The 19,385-nt window shown below is 42.2% G+C and overlaps 1 protein-coding gene across 1 annotated transcript in view; it reads right to left on the minus strand.

Moving 5' to 3' along the window:
* LOC113016706 (uncharacterized) overlaps window positions 1-15,677 on the minus strand; it is a 91,870-nt gene extending 76,193 nt beyond the window's left edge. The window contains exon 1 of the mRNA XM_080301819.1: window positions 15,619-15,677. The gene's annotated coding sequence lies outside the window, so the exon portion shown is untranslated. The remainder of the gene's footprint in view (window positions 1-15,618) is intronic.
* Window positions 15,678-19,385: the final 3,708 nt, after the last annotated feature.

Genomic DNA, 19,385 nt, shown 5'->3' on the forward strand with positions numbered 1-19,385 from the left:
GATTCTGACAGTTCAGTGTGACTGAGTCTGTCTCTGTGATCATCAGCGGGCTCACTGTCAGTTTAGGTGGACGAAGGTCTGTTAAATAAAACATATGTAAATTTTAATAAGTAAATTTGATGTACATAAAATATTGTGAATAATAGATTTACAATACCAAAGTAAGCATGTAAATGTAAAGTATTTACGTCTATAAATGTTTAACCTATAATGCAAATTTAATTGTCATTTCTTCACTCACTGTTTATGTTGATGGTGGATGGCTCACTGTCAGGAGATGTAAATTTAAAAGTATAAGTTTGCACAGTGTAAGAACATCTCACTTCAACCTCAGCAGGTAAACTCTTCTGTGTGATCTTTAGTAGCTCAGTCGCTGTCAGTGTCTGCACACAGGAGGAACCTTTGGACAGTTTCTGGCTTGCAGTGTAGAAATCACACTGAGACACAGAAACAGATGATGGAGTCTGACAGCTCAGTGTGACTGAGTCTGTCTCTGTGATCAGAGGTGGATGCACATTAATTTCAGGCCAAGGAACTGAAAAAAATGTAAACATTTGTTGAACTGAATAAGCAAATATACAAAAATAATCAATGACAGAAAATGTTTAGGTGGTTTTACTTATTATATTGGTGGTGAAAAATGTTCTCACACCTCACTTATCTTTCATTTGCAGCATTGTATATTGAAGTAATTATTTAGTTACACATTCTAACATTAGCCCATCGTTAAAGTGTTTACTCACTCTGTATGGTGACTGGTGACATGTTACTCAGTGGAGATTTATATATATAAAGATAGTAACAGGTCAGTTCAACTGTAACAGGTGAACGTTGACGTGTCCATGACAGAAATTCAGACCCTGTCAGAGTCTGCAGACAAGAAGCTGTTTTGGCAGTTTTATCTCCTGAAATGATGAAATAACACTGAGAGACAGGAAGAGGATTCTGACAGTTCAGTGTGACTGAGTCTGTCTCTGTGATCATCAGCGGGCTCACTGTCAGTTTAGGTGGACGAAGGTCTGTTAAATAAAACATATGTAAATTTTAATAAGTAAATTTGATGTACATAAAATATTTTTGATAATAGATTTACAATACCAAAGTAAGCATGTAAATGTAAAGTATTTACGTCTATAAATGTTTAACCTATAATGCAAATTTAATTGTCATTTCTTCACTCACTGTTTATGTTGATGGTGGATGGCTCACTGTCAGGAGATGTAAATTTAAAAGTATAAGTTTGCACAGTGTAAGAACATCTCACTTCAACCTCAGCAGGTAAACTCTTCTGTGTGATCTTTAGTAGCTCAGTCGCTGTCAGTGTCTGCACACAGGAGGAACCTTTGGACAGTTTCTGGCTTGCAGTGTAGAAATCACACTGAGACACAGAAACAGATGATGGAGTTTGACAGCTCAGTGTGACTGAGTCCGTCTCTGTGATCGCAGGTGGACTCACGCTCAGTAAAGGTGGAACACTGGCTGCAATTTCAGATGTAAATATTTCATGATGAGCTATTGTGGAGACGTTTCAAAGTAACAAAGCAAACAGCTGATACACTGATTAACATAAGTGTGTGCGTCTGTGTGTGTGTGTGTGTATAATTAAATTTATTACACTAACCTTGTGCTTTAATTCCATGAAAATAATCTGTTGAAGTTGAAGAAAACATGTATAATGATATGAATCTTGAATCAATCTTATTATGTATTAAACATAAGTATGCATTAATAATGTATAGTATGTACAAAGCATAATAATAGCAACACCTAACAAAAATATAAACTGAACACATCAAATGTAAGAGCAGAAAAAATGAAAATAAAAGAATTTCACAGGAAGTTTAACTTACAGAGAAGGATAACGAACAGCAGGACTCTAGCCATGATAGCATGAACGACCTGCAGAGCAAACTAACACTAATCTGACGTTCACCAACATTACATCACATAACTTTCTTCCACGAAAGCCAGAATTAACCGTACTAACCAGCCACAGTAACACATTTTTTTAAAACCCTCAGCCCATGTAACTATGATATATTTAGATAAGCGCTGCCCCAGTGTTGAAATATAAACAGTTTATATTTCTCTTGCTTTGCTGTTACATCTTTTACACTGTACAACCTCATTAGTTCCCAGAACTTAAAAAAACTATGCAAACTCGTTGCCTCAACTAAGTAAAGCTTACTTAAGATGACTATGTTAGGACAACTTATTCATTGTATGTATACAGTACTAAGAATAGCTTGATGTTTCTGACTGTGCAGTACTAACTTTACCTGATGTTTTATCATCTTTGAAATTTCTAGTAAAGCACTTATATTAATATAACACTGTATGCAAGTATGATTAAAAAAAGAATAACTTACAACACTTGTTTTAATGGTGTTAAAATCAGCCCAACTTTTATTTTAAAATGCAAAAAAGTACATCAGCCAACATACTGGACACTGTTTTGCTGAACAACAACAACTATATTGCCATCACTGTTATAATCTTACAATGAAACAAAGTCAAAGATGTAATTATTCCTAAAACTATGTTTAAGCTTTCCACAATTTTGTTTTGCAAGCTACATTACTTATATAATCAAAATAAAATGTATTTATTGTTCAGTCACGAGTGCAGTCTCTAGTTTAAACAACACATTTGTTTTGCATTCAAACACAGAAGCTGGTATGTTGTAATATTTTAAAGACTATTTGTTTCCAGTCCAGGCATTGCTGCCTGAATGTCTGTAATGGATTTAGGTGATCTAAATGTAAGTTCAGAAGAAAGTCTTTAACATTGTCCCATCTTCCCTTAAGTACAGTGGCAGTGGATGTGGGATGGAGATGCAATGAGCTTAACCCTGCAAGTGACCATTTTCACTGACCACACCATCTGTGACGGAGGACTCATCTCTCCTGGTGGCCTGCAAGCCACAATATGATCTTTGAAGAAATGCAGACCAAACTGTTGTTGTTTGTTTACTTACACAGCATGTCTTGTAGAATTAACTCCCGACCCAAAAAGAAGCAAGCAGAGGGAGAAAAACCATAAAATTATTTAGAAGCTGATTTGATCCTTAATGGCTTTTCAACTGTTATATCTAACAACACAGAAGGTCAATGTTGACCTCGTACTACCAAATTAGACTAGCACATATCGTATTAAAACCACCATCTACACCATCTACTACCGTGTCTGAATGTGTGGTATTGCCTCTGTCAGATACATGTTTAAAAATATGACCATCTGATTTAAATATAATCATTGCATGCTTGTTAAAATCTAACTTCCAATATATAAAGTTTCTCCACAGATGTTCAAAAGCAAACACAAAGCATTAAAATAAATACAGGGGTTAAGAATATATAGTTCATATGTTAAAGGTCATATACTGTATTTTTCGGACTATAAGACGCATTTAAAATCCTTTTATCCTTTTTTCTAAAAAAAAAAGTGCATATAATCCAGTGCACCTTATGTATGAATTCTGGTTGGTCTTACTGACCTCAAACCGATTTTATGTGGTACACGGCACTCAAAAATCTGTCAAAAAATGTTTTAGTACTACTTTGGTAAGCTACGAAGCCGCACCGCTTGATGGATTGTTGGAGCATTACGACTACCGTTGTCAGGAGTCTCATGGAGTAATACATACTGTGCGTCAACATTATATTACCGTATTGTGTGTATAAGGACCCCCAAATGGCACCTGTTAAGAGACATGTGTGGTGGCAGGTTTCTTTCATCATGTATTAATCACATATTTTAATCCTATCACTTTAGTATAGCAAGAGCACTCCTTAGTTGTATGCATGTGCACTACAAGTGGGCCTTATGCTCTACACACACAGTGAGGCCATTGTAATGGGAGACTGCTTATCAGGGATGTAAATCCTTAGGTGACGGCAGAAAACAAGGTCATAATTCTCTCTGTGAGGGAGGAGGTTTTAAGAATGGGACTGAAGGTATAGTGAAATATAAGAGGATGTGGAATGTTCTTTGTTTGAGAGTGTTCTGGGAAGGTATAAAAGAGTTCAGGGTGGTGTCCATCCTCAGAAAACTGTTTGGTGCTTGATGTGAATATTTTCTCCACATTGCAACGTGTTAATTAAACCACTTCAAATTGAGTGCACTGGGTGTGTTGCAGGTTATTGTTAAAATTTCCATAACACATGCTTACGAAGAGAATTTCAAACTCAAGGCTATCCGTCACGCAGTAGAACATGGGAATAGAGCAGCTGTGAGAGAATTCAACATTAATGAATCAATGGTACAGAAGTGGAGGAAGCAAGAAGAATGAGTTGAGTAAAGTTTGACTTATTTGACTGTTTGTTTGTTTTTTTGCTTAATGCCCCTTATAATCTGATGTGCTTTATTTATGAAAACAGACCTGTTTATTGACAATACGCCTTATAATCCAGTGTGCCTTATGGTCCGAAAAATGGACAGGGATGGACCATACAGTAGTGCAATACTGTATGGTCACCTGATCAGTCACCTGATCGGTGATTGGGGAAAGAAAGGGTTTCTGATTGGTCAAAAGTCTCAAATGAACAAAGGAGGTTTCTGATTGGCCAAAATGTGCAACGAAGGAGACTTCTGTTTTTCATTCAGTCTATTGTCTTTTTTTCTTTATCAGGTGATGTTTCCAGCTCCACCTGAAGCCTCGGCTGCTGTCTGTTGTCTTCAGCATGACCCCAATGTGTTATTTATTTATTTTTACTGGTTTAGAATGACTCCACATTAAGCATTATCAGTGTATATACAATAAAAGCATCTAGTCTTTACTCCTACATTGATGAGGATTTTCCTTTGGCTCTTTTGAACCATAACCGATTGGAAAATACCCTAAAATTAACAGAAATTGAGAATGAATTGCTTTCTTTTCCTCTGTGCTATTATGATGTGCAAAGACTAGCCATAAGAGGTGTCTTTTAGGTTGCACCGATGAGACCATGTAATTGTTTTACTTTTATACTGGTAAAATGTGAAGGATTATTCATACCATTGCACTGTCGTTTACAGAAAGGCAAGAAATTAAAGGCCTACCCTGAACTCTTAACCCCCTATAGAGCGACATTGTTGCACTGTGCCATGTTAGGGTCCACTTGTCAAAGGGAAAATAGTGGAAAATCAGTACAAAGTTGCTATGAGAGATTAACTTTGTCCGGTGACGAAGTATCTGAAGAGGGTTCACTGAAAAGTTGATTCTGAAAATGATGTGTTCATATACCGTGGCTTTCACAGTCACCAGAACTCAACCAAGACTATCTGGAGGAAATTTGACTGTCATAACAGATAGATAATAGCTCTGTTAGTGTTTCGGAATCATTTCCAGGAAACACTGAAGCTGTTGCAAGGCTTTGTGTTGTACAAATACTTCACAAAACTGTCTTTGTCACCTGCTTGTACACATTGCTTCTTTGGTTCTGGTCTGTTATGTATTTCTGTATAGTTGTGTCTTCTGAGCCTTTTGGCAGAGGATGCTATTTGTGTGTGACTTAATAAAAAACATGTCAAACATGCTTCTCTTTCTATATACTTTATATACTATATACTTTTGAATTGCTCTCTTCAGTTGGGTGTCTTCCCTGTTGCCTTTAAAACGGCGGTGGTGAGGCCCCTTCTGAAGAAGAGCAATTTGGATTGTAAAGATTTTAATAACCACAGACCTGTATCCAAATTACCATTTTTAAGTAAAATCTTAGAAAAACTTGTTTTTACTCAGATTAATGACTTTTTGAATGATAGACAGATCCTGGAGATATTCCAGTCTGGATTTAGGGTGAACCACAGCACAGAGACTGCTCTCCTAAAGGTTCTAAATGATCTTAGATGTAACTGGGACTCCCAAAAGCTCTCAGTCCTGGTGCTACTGGATCTAAGCGCAGCCTTTGATACAGTAGACCACACTATTCTTTTAAACAGACTGAAACACATGGTGGGCCTCTCTGGTGCTGTACACAACTGGTTCACTTCCTATCTCTCAGACAGATCTTTTATGGTGAGTACATGCTCCTCTAAGATCCATAAAATGACATGTGGTGTGCCCCAAGGGTCAGTTTTAACCCTGTAATTTTTAATTTGAATATGCTCCCTCTCGGCGGTGTCATCAGGAGGCATGGAGTGAACTTTCACAGTTACGCGGATGACACTCAGCTGTACATCTCCGTGTCTCCTGATGACACCAGACCAATGGATGCCCTTTTTAACTGTATTTTAGATATAAGATCTTGGATGTCAGAAAACCTTTTACAACTTAACCAGGACAAAACTGAAGTTTTAATAGTCGGTCCTGAGGCTCAGAGAGAGAAACTCTTGTCTAAATTAGAGGCATTTTCACTATGTCCTTCGCTACAAGTGAAAAACCTGGGTGTTATTTTTGACTCTGAGCTTGGTTTTATCCCACATATTAAACATGTAACCAAAATTGGATCTTATCATCTAAAAAATATAGCCAGAGTCCGCCCTATTCTCTCTCGGGCAAACACGGAGATGTTGATGCATGCTTTTATTACCAGTCGCATTGATTACTGTAATGCCCTGCTTTCTGGTCTTCCTAAAAAGAATATTTCAACTTTACAACTTTTACAAAACTCGGCAGCTCGTGTGCTGACGAAGACCAGAGGGCAGGCCCACATTACACCGGTTTTAGAATCGCTGCATTGGCTCCCCGTGTGTTTCAGGATCGATTTTAAAGTTCTTTTATTGGTTTTTAAATGTCTTAATGGTCTTGGGCCGTCTTATCTCTCAGATCTGCTTTTACCATATGAACCCTCGCGGACCCTGAGGTCCTCTGGTACTGGCCTTTTGATTGTTCCTAAAGTCAGGACACATACTCACGGAGAGACAGCTTTTCAGTGGTATGGTCCTCATCTGTGAAACAGCCTGCTGGAGGAGCTCAGGGCCGCAGAGAACGTACATGTTTTTAAGAACAGGCTCAAGACCCACCTTTTTAATTTAGCTTTTACTTAACGTTTATTTATTTTATGCTGTTTTATTCTATCCTGTTATTCTATTATTAATTTAGGCTTTACCTAATATTTATTGATTTTATTCTTATTCATTTTTTAATCTTCTTACTCTATTTATTTTTATATTGTATCCCGTTCTTATTTATTTTATCGTTTTACCCTGTATATATCCTATTGTGTCATATCTCCAGTGTTTCCTCAGAGGGCGCTCTCTGGGGCTGTGATCGACCGTGGCTGCTGGGGCTCTGGGGGTCCTCTCAGCCTGGCTGGGGGGCTTCTTTGCCTCCCTCCTGCTGTGTGCCCAGCCTGGAGGCTGCGGTCTGTGACCGGCTCCCGGTGCAGACGGCTCCCTGTGATAGTGTTTCCTCACTTGGCTCATGCGTACCCAGCCCAATTTTACTCTTTAAGTGTGCGCGTGTGTGTGTGTGTTATGTTAACGAGAGTGTGGGGAGTGAGTTGGAGGGTGGGGTGGGGTGGGCTGCTTTTAACCATGCGAAGCACTTTGTGCTACATTTTTTTTGTATGAAAAGTGCTTTATAAATAAAGATTGATTGATTTATAATTGTATGTTTTGTCAGTGCCCTTGGGACTATTGTGACACTGATTCAAAGAAGGTCAGTAAGTCTACGGTCACCGTACACTCTGGGCCAATGAAAAGACGTAACCGTCCATCTACAGTCACTGTAGACATTGTGCTATCGTAGACTCGACTTCAGTCCATGGGGAGGGCGCAAACTAAGAAGTAAAATTTCCAGCTTACTTACTTAAGTACATATCCACATACTTTAATATGATGTTTGCTCAACCTTTGCAGATTAAATGGCTTCAACTCTTCTGAGAAAGCTTTCCACAAAGTCTAGGAGTGTTTTTATGAGAGTTTTTGAACATTCTTAGTGAAATGCATTTGTGAGGTCAGACACTGATGTTGTTGTTGATGTGTAACATTGGAATCAGACAAGTATCATTCTTCTTGCAACCGCCAAACCCAAACTCATTCACTCCAGAGAACATGTCTCCACAGCTCTAGAGTCCAGTAGTGGTGTAAGTGGTGTTACACCACTGCATCCAATGTCTTTCATCGTGGTTGGTGATGTAAGATGCAGCTATGTCATGGAAACCCATTACATGAATCTCTCTATGAACTGTTCTTGAGCTAATCTCCACACTGCAGTTTCTCAATACATTAGCAAAGACACAGAGAATCAACACTCACTGTAACAACACACAACAGAAAATCAACAGCCATGAAAAATGAATGGCCTATATTTGGTTTTTAAATGTGAATCTGTATTTATTTGTATGCTATTAGAAATACCAAAATCAACAGAGGTTCAAATTGGAGATCAAGGAATTCACAGGCATTCAGTCATGATGAAGCTGAAAACGGCGACTATCCAATGTTGACTACAGACTACTACTACTACAAGTTCATTTGTCATTTTGCAGAGCTGGTTCACAGGAAAACCACAGGATGCATCAATAATCACACACAAAGGCCACAGAGCTACAAAGAACGAAAGGTAAAGTTAAACAGAAATGACAAGATGAGTGTATTTATACATCACATCTGCTGCTGAGGCTTCAGTTCCCACTCATACATTTACTCTTATTGCTGGTTTCCCATATTAGTGGGGCACACAAAGTCATTAGTTTGTTTCTCTGTTGCTATGCAATTAATGTGCAAAACTTGTCACCTGTGGTGCTAACACGTATCATCATCATAGATAATTGTATTGAAAATGATTACCTCACAGTTCACATTTTAGCCTGTTTTGTTTTAACTGTAATTTTAAAACTCATGTCAGCAGATAACATCACTCTTTTCTGATTCTAACATGTTTATCACAGAGGACAGTGCAGTAGAAGCTTCCATGATTCAACCTCAATCTCAACCAAGGTGTACTCAACAAGTTTAGAGTTTTAAAGCTATAAAACTCTAACACTTAACATTCTGAGTATGCAGACTGTAATGATTTGAATAGAATGAGTAACAGATAGCTGTGGTGTGTTTGCCTCAGAAATAGAGGCCCAATTCTACACCACAGAAGCTGCTTCATGCATTTATTTTTTGATCCTACCTCAAACATTTTTGAGACACTTAATTTTGAAACTGTGCTCATTTGTCATGTGTGGCTGACAAAAACTGCAATGTGGTTATGAAGGGGCTGGCCAAAGTAGGTGTTCAACTTTAATGGTAGTTAACTCAGACACTTTTATAAAGTTTCAGTCTTTGCTGGAATGTTGAACTATAAACAGTCAGTGTAAATGCTTGTTGTTTGCGCCATTACCTGTAAAACTTCCAACTTCTGTTTGCAGATACCAGTGAAGTAATCCTGCCATTAGAGCGGTGAGCGAACTGTGACTGAATTCAAATTCAAATTCAAATTTTATTTGTCACGTACACAGTCATACACAGTACGATATGTAGTGAAATGCTTGGACAACTGCTCGTGACCTAAAGAAAACAAAAAAGGAAAAGGCTATGAATAAGAAAGGAAATAAATATGAAAAATTAAAAAGGGTAAATTTAACTAGGAAGGAATAAAATATAAATTAAGGTTAAAAATGAAATAACTGTACAACACAAATTAGAATGAAGGGTAAATTTAACTGGGAAAGAATAAGATAAAATATATAAATTAAAGTTGAAAATAAAATAACTGTACAACAAAATACACAATATAGAACTATATAAGAATGTATGAAGAAATATAAATAAATAAATATAAATAAATATATACACCATAACAGCAGCTGTACAAGTATTAACTGGAAGTGAAGAATGTAGTGACCAGTGTTGTGCAATCCATATTATGTCTTGTGCAGTGCAAATATGCTTAAAGTGATTTAAGTGATGAAGTGAAAACAATGTCCAGAAAGTCCAGTGTGTGTAAGAACTGTATGTGTGGGTCAGTACTGTGTGGTGGTGTGATTGAGAGACCGTATCGCCTGCGGGAAGAAGCTCCTCCTCAGTCTCTCTGTGTTGGTCTTCAGGGAGCGGAATCGCTTTCCTGACCTCAACAGAGAGAACAGTCTGTTGTTGGGATGGCTGAGGTCCTTCACGATCTTCCTGGCCTTGGTCCAGCACCGCCTACTGTAGATTGAGTGCAGGTCAGGGAGCTCGGAGCGGATGGTGCGCTCAGCTGACCGCACAACCCTCTGTAGAGCTCGTCTGTCCTGCATGGTGCTGTTCCCGAACCAGGTTAAGATGTTTCCCACCGGGATGCTCTCTATGGTGCACGAGTAAAAGTTCCTGAGCACCTTGGAGGGCAGTTGGAAGTCTCTCAAGCGTCTGAGGTGGTAGAGACGCTGACGGGCCTTTTTCACCACGGTGTTGATGTGACAGGACCATGACAGGTCCTGCGTGATGTGAACTCCGAGATATTTGAAGCTGTCCACTCTCTCCACTGGGCACTCGTTGATGACGGGGGTCTGGTAGTTCCTCTCCTGCTTAGTGCTGAAGTCCACTATCAGCTCCTTTGTCTTACTGACGTTTAGAAGGAGGTTGTTCCTCTGGCACCAGTTCTCCAGATTTCTAATCTCCTTCAGGTAGGCCGTCTCGTTGTTATCAGAGATCAGGCCCACCACGACGGTGTCGTCAGCAAACTTGATGATGGTGGTGGAGCTGGTAGTGGCCACACAGTCATATGTGTACAAAGAGTACAGCAGGGGGCTCAGAACACACCCCTGGGGGGCTCCAGTGCTGAGAGTGGTGGAGGCTGAGACATGTCCGCCCATCCTTACTGCCTGTGGTCTGCCAGTTAGGAAGTTGGAGATCCACTGACACATAGATGAGCTGAGTCCCAGATGCTCCAGCTTGGTGGTGAGTGTGGAGGGAATTATGGTGTTAAATGCAGAGCTGTAGTCTATGAAGAGCATTTTAACATAATTCCCCCTTCTAGTGTCCAAGTGAGTGAGTGATGTGTGGAGGAGATGAGAGATGGCATCGTCTGTGGAACGATTTGGACGGTAAGCGAACTGTAGTGGGTCCAGTGTGTCTGGTAGTGAAGAAATGATGAAGTCTCTGACCAGGCGTTCAAAGCACTTCATCACTACTGAGGTGAGGGCTACAGGGCGATAGTCATTGAGAGAAGCAGGGTGGGGTTTCTTCGGGACAGGAACAATGATGGACTCTTTGAAGCATGTGGGGATCACCGACTGAGATAAAGAGATGTTGAATATCTTAGTGAACACAGGAGCTAGCTGGTATGCGCAGTCTCTTAGGATGCGACCTGGGATGCCGTCTGGTCCTGCTGCTTTCCTGGTGTTCACTCTCTTGACGGCTCTCCTTACTTCATGCTCGGAGATGACGAGAACGTTTCCGGTGCTGGCAGTATCTTCCTGTCTGCAGCCATTAGCGCCGCTAGCACTAGCATTGTTGGAGTCCTTAGCTGCAGCCTCGAAGCGAGCATAGAAAGTGTTCAGCTCGTCTGCCAGAGTCACGGCCGCGTTCGTCATACCGGTTGTTGGTGCTTTATAGTCCGTTATTGTCCTTAGTCCCCGCCACAGGCTCCTAGAGTCACTCTGTTGGAGTTGTGACTCTAGTTTCCTCCCGTAGCGCTGCTTCGCCTCTTTCACCTCCGCACGTTATATGACGCGGCTTTGTACGGGTCCATGTCCCCCCTCGTGAGTCCCGTGTTGTAGGCAGCAGTGCGGGATCTCAGAGCGTCGCGGATGGTTTTATCCACCCACGGCTTCTGGTTGGGAAACGTTGTGATAGTCTTTGTCTCCACGGTATCATCCGCTAGTTTCCCGATGAATCCCACAACCGCTTCCGTAAACACGTTGACATCATCATCGGAGCTGTTTCTGAACATGCCCCAGTCTGCGTCATCGAGTGCGTCCTGTAACGCGGCCACCGATTGATCCGTCCAGCACGCGACCTTCCTCTGAACCGGAACTTCCTGTTTCAGCCTTTGTTTGTATTTTGGCATGAGGAAGATGGCGGTGTCACTACCCGATCCGTACCGGAAACCCGATCGGTACCCCGCATGCGCGAAAGGTTTTTACTTCTGGTCGTAGCGTTTTACGATAGTTATGGGTCAGCGTATCTGTTAAAATGTTAAGAATAACAAGTATATCTTAAAATGTTTGCAATAATGAAGCATTTCAGTACAATGTAGACAAAAACGAAAAATAAAAAGAAAGTTACAGATCAGGACTCTCCGATCCTTACTGCGCATGTGTAAAGTCTGACCGTACAAATCGGGTCTACCCGATCCGTACCGCGCATGTGCAGATGTTTTCTTCTTCTTCTGTTCGTTTAATGGCAGTTTACTCCCCAGTGTACGAGGATACCGCCACCTGCTGACCGAGCGAATAAACCCTATTATAAACTGAATTATCGTCATTACAAACGTGTGTTAAATCTGATTTAGCGATAGTCGAGTGTGTTTATGCTTGTCTGTGAGGAGAGGATTGTTGGAATAGTGATGATGATGTGCGCTATCACTGTCAATTGTCAGTAAACACTTAATCTGGCTGATGAATCTACACGTGAGATATTACAAAGTCTGCATTATTAACTCTGTAATTAGGCGCCATTCTTCTTATTTTACGGCGCTGTTGCTCAATCGGGGGACGCTCTCTGTTGAGGAGAAAAGCATGAATTTCTTTGTATACAGATTATCCATTGTTTAAATGTCCCGGGCAGTCGAAAAGGAGGCAGAGCTGTTGAGAAATGCTAGGAGCTAACTGGGCGCTAACCGTACCATTCAAATATATTGAATGTCGCAATGTTGGCAAAGAGAGGAAGTGACGTAAGATTTGCGCATGCGGGGTACCGATTGGGTTTCCGGTACGGATCGGGTAGTGACAGGCGGCGTGATCAGATTTGCCAAACGGAGGGCGGGATTCGGCGCTGCGCGTTTGAGGTTGGCGCTATTAAAGTCCCCCGTCACAATAAGCGCAGCGTCTCGGTGTTGTGTCTGGTGAGGTGCCGCTCACATAAGGCGGTGACCGTGTCCGCTTGTGGTGGAATATAAACGGCACTTATAATGACCGATGTAAATTCCCGAGGTAGATAAAAAGGACGACGCATGATGAACAGTAGTTCCAGATTTGGTGTGCAGGAGCGTGTGAGAGGAACAACGTTCGCACTGTTGCACCAGTTGTTGTTCACCATTAAACACACGCCGCCTCCCCTTGACTTCCCCGAGTCCCGTGTCCTGTCCATGTGGTGAACCGAGAAGAACTCGGCCGGCTGGATGGCGTGGTCCGGCACCACTGGGTTCAGCCATGTCTCGGTGAAGCAGAGGAGATTGCAGTCCCGAATGTCTCTCTGGAACTTTACCCTGGCCCTGAGGTCGTCAAGCTTGTTCTCCAGCTTGAGAGAAAGTATATGTGGAGAAACTAGTGAGGAGATTCACTACTGTGGATTTTGTGTTGGACAATTGTTGCACTATTCATTTTAAAATAAAATCTCACGATAGTTTAAGAGTGTCTGCCCCTAAGTCCTGATTTTACCCCTCAGCTCAGTGAGAAGAAGGAGAATATAAAAATTCCCTAAACTGCCAACATTAGAATGATATATTATATAGGGAACCATGAATGTGCAGGACATGCAACACGACTTAAAAGGTGCTGTTTTACTGTATTTGTGTGGCTTGAGTACTTTTGTCACAGACTGATGGAGAGTAGACCAAAATGTACAACAATAAGTAAGTATAATACACAAAAAGCAGACCTGTAATGGAATCTGACAAGATGGAAGACTACACGCACACACACACAAAGAAGGTGGACTGCACACAGATGAGGTCATGAGAGCGATGGAACTGGATCAAAAGCAGGAACTAAAATCACAATGAAGCGAAGGAAAACCAAATGAAGCTCTGATTTCAGATTAGAACCAATGTAATGTTAGTACCAAACTTGGTTACCCCTGCTTAATTTAAAGCATCGCTCCCTGCAATATTTTAGACAAAGGGCGCAAATGGTAAATGGTACATGGCCTGTATTTGTATAGCGCTTTACTGCTTGCAAGTGGCAAACTAGCTAGCGGGTCATCAGGGTAACGCTACGAGAGCATCTCTCAACATGGGCCCGAAAAAGTACTGACAGCTGAGGAAGGCAACGATCAAAATACATGCACCACACACTGTAAAGTATTCATTGAACCCAATGGAACACCGGAACAAGCCAAAACATTGGTCATCAGAAATATTGGGGAGCTGGACAAATACTGATGCTCTATCAAGGTCTGCGGGGGCAGACCGTGTGTGAGTTTGTTTAGAGGACCCAAGAGCAGACAGAGGAGAGGTGAAAGCCAAACAAACCTTTATTTGGCTAGTTGCAGGTGAAGACATGGAACCTGAGAAAAGCTATGAACAACTGCGAAATACTGAATCAACTGAGGAAACTAAGACCTAGAACTGTGACATAAACTGTGACAAAAAACCTATGACCAGACATGGAGTGAAACACAGGCAATGCCACGCTGAACACAGGAAGACTGAGGACTTAAATGGGTTGATCAGGAGAAGTGGAGACACATGAGGACACAGCTGACTCCAATGAAACATAATGACAACACAGGGGAGAGTAAAACTGGACACACTAAGAAAAAAAGATGGCGCCGCGGATGTCAGCCTCGGTACTGCGCTGTCTCGCACTTTTCTTGTTTTTGTTTATTGTCTGTGCTTTTGGTCACTCAGATCACATCACTTTCTCCGGAGACCAACTGCTAAACATCAGGCAGTCGTTACAAAATAGTTCTTTTCCATTTTTCATAAACGTTTTTCGGAGATTTTAGTCAGAGGTGCAGCAGCCCTCTGTGGCTCCTGGAGGAGAGGCAGATGGGGGACTTGCGCTGGTGAAACTGCGTTGGTGAGGATTCCACACGGCACTCCCCTCCATTTACCTCGCGAATCTCCATTCTCTTCCAAACAAAGTCGACAAATTACTGCTTTTAAACCAGACTAACAAGGACTTTGCATGCTCTGCTGCCCTGTGCTTCACTGAAACCTGCCTCAGTGAGCGAATCCCAGATGCTGTCTTAAATCTGCCGGGCTTCCAACTTCACTAGGCAGACCGCGGAACGGAGTTTTCAGGGAAAACAAAGGGTGGTGGAGTCTGCTTCTACATTAACGAAGGTTGGTGTACTGATGTCACAGTGTTACAGAAATACGGCAGCCCATTTCTAGAAACTTTTTTCATTAACTGCAAACGATTTTATTCACCACGGGAGTTTTCTTCCTTCATGCTGGTTGGAGATTATGTAACGGAGCGGAAAGGCTGATTTTATTTCCAAGATGTTTGTGTTTTTTTAAAAGGAAGGAAACCTTCCTCAAAACGGGCAGAGCAGTGGAGCCGCCAAGGGAAAGCACACATTAAAACTGTAAGATTAAAAATATAATTTATTATATTTAAATAGTTAAAACATGTAAAATAAATTAAAACAACCTTGGCCAAGGGGTAACACAATAAAAATCAATAAAACAGAACATTAAAAGTCCAGTGGCATCCGCCACGATATAAAAGTCACAAAGAACTAAAAAAGTCCAGCAAAGTGATGTAAAAGGGAAACCCAGCGGAGTCCTCGCCTTCCTCCCCGCATTCCGCGTCCTGGTACGCTGAAGAAAGGGAGGGGGCGGCAGTCACTATTCTTTTCGGCAATTTTCATTCAATAAAAGGGGCTGAGTCGAAGACTTACCCCGGGTGGGCAGAGCTCTCAACTCCGCCCGCCGCTTCTTTAAAACTGCAAATCGGCACCAGCTGTCTCGCCGCCTCTGCTCTCCCGCAGTGCACAAGCTGGGCTCTCGTTACTACTGCCGTCCGCCTGTTCGCTCCACGTCCCTAGTCGCTGGTGCTGTCCGTCCTCCTCTTGAACGCCAAGCTCCACCAGCCCCTTCGGCTTGCAGGCGCCGCCGCCGCCTGGCACCACTTACTCCTGGCCGTCTCTCAAGCCTCTCGGTCGAAACTTCTTCCTGTGGTCTGTCAGGCCCTCTTATTGGCCTCTCTGGGATCTCTCGCAGGTGTGATCAGTTTATTATCAGGTAGGGGCGGAGTCTTTCCAGGACAAGTCACCAAATAAATACCATTAAAACATGCAGTAAAACTCATAAAAATAACCCAATGTACAATATTAAAACATTAAAAAGATAAAACACAACAAAAACATGCACAGTAAAAAACTTAGATAACTTGTCCCTTTCCACCCCGTGACATCTACATCCCTCCTCAGGCCAATGCGAACAACGCACTGTGCGAGCTGGCTGACCAGATTACTACCCTGGAAAGGAAATTCCCAGATTCCTTTACAATTGTCCTTGGGGATTTTAACAAAGCAAACCTAATCCATGAACCTAAATACAGACAGCATATAGACTGCCCCACCAGGGACAGCATCACACTGAATCACTGTTACACTACTTTAAAAGATGCCCAATGCTCTGTCCCCCGGGCACCTTTGGGACATTCTGATCATTGCTTGGTCCATCTTATTCCAGTTCATAGGCAACAACTCAAACGTGCCAAGCCTGTAGTCAAAACTGTGAAGAAGTGGACTAATGCAGCAAAGCAGGAACTGTAGAACTGTTTTGACTGCACTGATTGGACTGTTTTTGAGAACCTGGATGAGCTGACGGACACTGTGACATCATACATCAGTTTTTGTGAAGATGTGTGCGTGCCAACCAAAACCTTTTGCACACAAAAAACCCAATAGACCATGGTTTCTCCAAAAGTTGATTCTGTTCATCTGGACGTAGCGTTTTGTGGGAGAAACGTTTTGTCACTCATCCAAGTGACTTCTTCAGTGTCAGCTGACTGCAGGTTTCCCCAATCTTATAAACAGTACATTTGCATAATGACTGAAACCAGCCAACTGAAGGAACAATGGGATGGGAGGTCAGTTCCTTAATCTTATAAACAGTACATTTGCATAATGACTGAAACCAGCCCGCTGAGGACCAATGGGCTGGGAGGTCAGTTCCTTAATCTTAATTATGCAAATTCTCATGACCATTGATCAACAACCACTGACCAAAACCCACTGATCAAAGACCACTGATCAATGGCCATGAGTACCATTCACAGAGAGTTGGGAAATGGCTGCAATCACAGCATTGTATGATGGCGAAAGATGTACCCTTAGGCCACCTCCTCGATTCAGAGATGGTCTTTCCCTTTTCACGTAAATGGCCTCCTTGACTCCGCGCTCAAACCGGCATTCCTCCCTGTCCTAGATGTGTACTTCCTCATCATTGAAAGAGTGTCCACTGGCCTGTAGGTGTAAATAGACTGCAGAGTCCTGGCCTGACGAAGAACCTTTAAAGGTGCCCCAAAGAACCATCAAGAAATGGTTCTTTGGGGCACCTTTAATGGTTTTTCAAAGAACCTTTTTAAAAATGGTTCTTTAAAGAACCATTTTTAAAAAGGTCCTTCAAATGGTTCTTTAAAAGAACCATTTTAAAGAACCTTTTTTGAGTGGTTCTTTAAAAAACCATTTTAAATCTTTCAAAATAAAATGCATCATAAATTGAATTTGAGTAGGGTAAAATAAATACGAGCACAGCATAGACATTTCTTTTTACCTGAGGGTCTTTGAGCAACACCAAGTCCCCTTCCTTGACATTGGGCTGACTATTTTGCCACTTGCTTCGATTTTGAAGAGTAGAGAGATATTCTCGCCTCCATCTCTCCCAAAATGTATTCGCCAAGTGCTGAACACGTTTCCACTGCTGACGATACATATCTGTAGCTTCAAATGATCCTGGAGGAGCAAGAGGGGTGCAGACCTTCTGTGTCAAGATCATTGCTGGAGTCAGAAGAAACGGTGAATCTGGATCACTTGAGATGGGAGCAAGAGGCCTTGCATTTATTATCGCTCCTACTTCAGCCATAAGGGTCGAAAGCACTTCATGAGTGAGATGCGAGGGACTGATCTGAGAAAGCATAGAGTCAAGAATCCGTCTAGAAACCCCAATCATTCTTTCCCATACTCCTCCCATATGGGAAGAATGAGGTGGGTTGAACAGCCATGTGCATCCTTCCTCACTGAGGTACCTTGAGATATCGGTTTCATCCCGTAGGAGAATTTGAAGTTCTCTGCAAGCCCCCTTAAAGTTTGTGCCACAGTCAGAGCGGATCATCTTCACAGGACCACGCATAGCAAAGAACCGCCGTAGAGCATTAATGAAGCTCGATGTGTCCATTGACTCTATGAGCTCGATATGTACAGCACGAACACTTAAACACGTGAAGAGTACTGCCCACCTTTTAGAGTTTGCGGCACCACCTCGGGTGCGACGGGTGGAGACATTCCAGGGGCCGAATACATCCAGGCCCACATTTGTAAATGGAGGTTCAGTGCTAAGACGATCAGGTGGAAGATTTGCCATCTTTTGCTCTGCGGGTCTACCACGAAGTCTGTTGCATGTAACACACTTGTGCAGGTTTCTGGAGATACATTTCTTTGCCCCTACAATCCAGATGCTAGCCGTGCGGATAGCTCCCTCAGTAAAAACTCTGCCTTGATGGTGAACCCGCTCATGGTAGTAGTTTACAAGTAGAGTAGCTATGTGGCTGCGGCCAGGAATGATGAGAGGATGCTTTTCATGTGTTTCGATTGAAGCATGCTGGAGCCGCCCACCAACTCTTAAAAGTTTGCTATCATCAAGAATTGGGCTGAGCTTCCTCAGAGGACTGCTTTTGGGAATTACTTCGCCTTTCTCCAAACAAGACACTTCCACTTGGTATGTCTCCTTTTGTACACATCCAATAATGGTATGCCTTGCTTGCGACAGTGTATCCATTTTGTGTGGCTTCAAACAGTGATGCCAACCTTTGCAGTCTTGCCCATTGCTATCCTTCTCAGACCTGAAGGATTGGACGATGTGGATTAGGGAGGCCACAGCTCTGACAAGGGGTTGCCACATGGAGAATCTTTCAAATCGATGCGACCCCATACTCCTATGGGGGTTTGCAACAGTAGTAATGTGGCTTCTGACCTCTGTATCAGAGTCTGGATCAATGAGGTCATAGGATGTTTCTTTACCTGAGTCTATGTCCCCAGAACGTCTCAGAAAACGTGGACCTGTAAGCCAGTTGGTGCTTAAGAGACGAGCTGGATGCACTGACCTGGTGGCAACATCTGCAGGGTTTTCATCAGTGTGGACATATTGCCACTGTTCAGGGCATGAGAACTTCCTTATCCGTTCCACTCTGTTGCTGACATACACATAAAATCTCCTGCTTTCATTGTAAATATACCCCAGCACCACCTTGCTGTCAGTATAGAACTTCAGACTATCAAGACTAATGTCCAGCTCTTTCACAAGCAGCTCAGCAATTTCCACTGCCAGAACAGCAGCACCTAATTCCAACCTGGGAATAGTGTGGAATGGCACGGGGGCTAACTTGGCTTTCCCCATTATGAAACCTACATGACATTTACCTTCCACATCTTCCACTTTGAGA

Source organism: Astatotilapia calliptera, chromosome 5 (assembly GCF_964374335.1).
Source record: "Astatotilapia calliptera chromosome 5, fAstCal68.1, whole genome shotgun sequence".
NCBI lineage: Eukaryota > Metazoa > Chordata > Actinopteri > Cichliformes > Cichlidae > Astatotilapia > Astatotilapia calliptera.